General features: G+C 28.6%; 1 pseudogene across 1 annotated transcript in view; it reads left to right on the forward strand.

The window, feature by feature from the left end:
• LOC123741859 (voltage-dependent calcium channel gamma-3 subunit-like) overlaps positions 1–5,000 on the forward strand; it is a 62,620-nt pseudogene that overhangs the window by 50,441 nt on the left and 7,179 nt on the right. The gene's annotated exons all lie outside the window — the stretch shown is intronic.

Genomic DNA, 5,000 nt, shown 5'->3' on the forward strand with positions numbered 1-5,000 from the left:
TATAATACACAGTACATATATAGTACCTGTCTATATAATACACACTACATATATAGTACCTGTCTATATAATACACATTACATATATAGTACCTGTCTATATAATACACAGTACATATATAGTACCTGTCCATATAATACACATTACATATATAGTACCTGTCTATATAATACACAGTACATATATAGTACCTGTCTATATAATACACAGTACATATATAGTACCTGTCCATATAATACACATTACATATATAGTACCTGTCTATATAATACACAGTACATATATAGTACATGTCTATATAATACACACTACATATATAGTACCTGTCTATATAATACACATTACATATATAGTACCTGTCTATATAATACACAGTACATATATAGTACCTGTCTATATAATACACATTATATATATAGTACCTGTCTATATAATACACATTACATATATAGTACATGTCTATATAATACACATTACATATATAATACCTGTCTATATAGTACACATTACATATATAGTACCTGTCTATATAGTACACATTACATATATAGTACCTGTCTGTATAATACACATTACATATATAGTACCTGTCTATATAATACACATTACATATATAGTACCTGTCTATATAATAAACATTACATATATAGTACCTGTCTATATAGTACACATTACATATATAGTACCTGTCTATATAATACACATTACATATATAATACCTGTCTATATAGTACACATTACATATATAGTACCTGTCTATATAATACACATTACATATATAGTACCTGTCTATATAATACACATTACATATGTAGTACCTGTCTACAATACACATTACATATATAGTACCTGTCTATATAATACACATTACATATATAGTTCCTGTCTGTAATACACATTACATATATATTACCTGTCTACAATACATATTACATATATAGTACCTGTCTATATAGTACACATTACATATATAGTACCTGTCTATATAATACACATTACATATATAGTACCTGTCTATATAATACACATTACATATATAGTACCTGTCTACAATACACATTACATATATAGTACCTGTCTATATAGTACACATTACATATATAGTACCTGTCTTATATATAATACACAGTACATATATAGTACCTCTCTATATAATACACATTACATATATACTGAATATACTAAACATTAAGTACACCTGCTCTTTCCATGACATAGACTGACCAGGTGAATCCAGGTGAAAGCTATGATCCCTTATTGATGTCACTTGTTAAATCCACTTCAATCAGTGTAGATGAAGATGGGGAGGAGACAGGTTGAAGGATTTGAGACATTGTATGTTTGCCATTCAGAAGGTGAACGGACAAGACAAAAATATTGAAGTGCCTTTGAACGGGGGTTATGGTAGTAGGGGCCAGGTGCACCGGTTTGTGTCAAGAACTGCAAAGCTGCTGGGTTTTTCCACGGTCAAACAGTTTTCCCCGTGTGTATCCAGACTGGTCCACCACCCAAAGGACATCCAGCCAACTGGACACAACTGTGAGGAAGCATTGGAGTCAACATGGGCCAGTATCCCTGTGGAACGCTTTCTACACCTTGTAGTCCATGTCCCCTGATGAACTGAGGCTGTTATGATATTAGGAAGGTGTTCCTAATGTTTTGTTATACTCAGTGTAAATACCAATAAATATATATACATTCATATGTACAGCACTTAGAGTTAGGAGGGGCAATGTGAGTGTGTGTGTGAGTGTGTGAGTGTGAGTGTGAGTGTGAGTGTCTGTGTGTGTGTGTGTGTGTGTGTGTGTGTGTGTGTGTGTGTGTGTGTGTGTGTGTGTGTGTGTGTGTGTGTGTGTGTGTGTGTGTGTGTGTGTCGGCTGTGATAAGACTATTTCCCCACACAGCCTGAGGGTAACATCTCAGTCCCTTATTATCTGGCATCTACTTCACAGAGCTTAGCCAAGGGCTCTCTCTCTCTCTCTCTCTGTGTGTGTGAGTGTGTTAGCCTATCCCAAAGGGTCTGCGGAGAGAGAAGAGGGAGAGAGACAGACAGAGAGAGAGAGAGAGAGAGAGAGAGAGAGACAGACAGACAGACAGACAGACAGACAGACAGACAGACAGACAGACAGACAGACAGACAGACAGACAGACAGACAGACAGACAGACAGACAGACAGACAGACAGACAGAGAGAGAGCGAGAGAGAGAGAGACAGAGAGAGAGACAGACAGACAGAGAGACAGAGAGAGACAGAGAGAGTGAGAGAGAGTGAGAGAGTGAGAGAGAGAGAGTGAGAGAGCGAGAGAGACAGAGAGAGACAGAGAGAGACAGAGAGAGACAGAGAGAGAGACAGGCCAGATGAACACGAGGGGGATTCTGAGTGAAAGAGGAGCTGAATCACTTAGATGCTATCCCAGAACCCACTGCTCTCTCTCTCTCTCTCTCTCTGTCTCTCTCTCTCTCTCTCTCTCTCTCTCTCTCTCTCTCTCTCTCCCCGCTGAGAAACATTAGGAACACCTTCCTAATATCATAACAGCCTCAGTTCATCAGGGGACATGGACTACAAGGTGTAGAAAGCGTTCCACAGGGATGCTGGTCCATGTTGACTCCAATGCTTCCCCCAGTTGTGTCTAGTTGGCTGGATGTCCTTTGGGTGGTGGACCAGTCTTGATACACACAGGAAACTGTTTGAGCGTGGAAAAACCCAGCAGCTTTGCAGTTCTTGAGTGGCGCAATGGTCTAAGACACTGCATCTCAGTGCAAGAGGTGTCACTACAGTACCTGGTTCGAATCCAGGCTGTATCACATCTGGCTGTGATTGAGAGTCCCATAGGGACTAACACACACACACACACACACAGCAAAAAAGAGAGACAGAAAAGAGATTCTTCCTGTCCACTACCGTAAAACAAACCATGTATCTGTTTAAATAACAGTATTGAATGTATTCTTTGTTTAAACATGAATGTGCTTCTACACCTGCATTGCTTGCTGTTTGGGGGGGTTTTAGGCTGGGTTTCTGTAACAGCACTTTGAGATATCAGCTGATGTAAGAAGGGCTATATAAATACATTTGATTTGATTTGAATGGCATGTGAAGGGAGGTCACCCGTGATACAAGTCATTATTCGACGTCTGTGTCTGAGGACGTCGGGAGATTATATCGACACCAGCCACTAGGGGGGCAACACTGAGCGCTGTTACCTTCTAGTAGGGTTTTTTTTGGTTTTGATAGGGGCGACGGATGGCCGTAAACATCTGTCTCTGATTACAAAGGTTTCATGCTCAAATCCATATTAAAATATTTTAGTTTGGAGCCAAAAACCTTAAACTTTAAACACTTTGAAATGTGAAGGTTTTTTTGGACCAATTTCAAAATTTGATGTTTGAGAAACATGGATGATAGTTGTTAATTATAATTATATATGTTATTATATTATATATGTTATTATATATGTTATTATATATGTTATTATATTATATATGTTATTATATTATATATGTTATTATATTATATATGTTATTATATATGTTATTATATTATATATGTTATTATATATGTTATTATATATGTTATTATATATGTTATTATATATGTTATTATATATGTTATTATATATGTTATTATATTATATATGTTATTATATTATATATGTTATTATATATGTTATTATATATGTTATTATATATGTTATTATATATGTTATTATATTATATATGTTATTATATATGTTATTATATATGTTATTATATTATATATGTTATTATATATGTTATTATATTATATATGTTATTATATATGTTATTATATATGTTATTATATATGTTATTATATTATATATGTTATTATATTATATATGTTATTATATATGTTATTATATATGTTATTATATTATATATGTTATTATATTATATATTATATTATATATGTTATTATATTATATATGTTATTATATATGTTATTATATTATATATGTTATTATATATGTTATTATATTATATATGTTATTATATATGTTATTATATATATATGTTATTATATTATATATGTTATTATATTATATATGTTATTATATATGTTATTATATATGTTATTATATTATATATGTTATTATATTATATATGTTATTATATTATATATGTTATTATATTATATATGTTATTATATTATATATGTTATTATATATGTATTATTATATTATATATATGTTATTATATTATATATGTTATTATATATGTTATTATATATGTTATTATATTATATATGTTATTATATATGTTATTATATTATATATGTTATTATATTATATATGTTATTATATATGTTATTATATTATATATGTTATTATATTATATATGTTATTATATATGTTATTATATTATATATGTTATTATATTATATATGTTATTATATATGTTATTATATTATATATGTTATTATATTATATATGTTATTATATATGTTATTATATATGTTATTATATTATATATGTTATTATATATGTTATTATATTATATATGTTATTATATTATATATGTTATTATATTATATATGTTATTATATTATATATGTTATTATATATGTTATTATATTATATATGTTATTATATTATATATGTTATTATATATGTTATTATATATGTTATTATATTATATATGTTATTATATATGTTATTATATTATATATGTTATTATATTATATATGTTATTATATTATATATGTTATTATATATGTTATTATATTATATATGTTATTATATTATATATGTTATTATATATGTTATTATATTATATATGTTATTATATTATATATGTTATTATATATGTTATTATATATGTTATTATATTATATATGTTATTATATATGTTATTATATTATATATGTTATTATATTATATATGTTATTATATTATATATGTTATTATATTATATATGTTATTATATATGTTATTATATATGTTATTATATATGTTATTATATTATATATGTTATTATAATTC

Source organism: Salmo salar, chromosome 03, assembly GCF_965601325.2.
Source record: "Salmo salar chromosome 03, fSalSal1, whole genome shotgun sequence".
Classification (NCBI taxonomy): domain Eukaryota; kingdom Metazoa; phylum Chordata; class Actinopteri; order Salmoniformes; family Salmonidae; genus Salmo; species Salmo salar.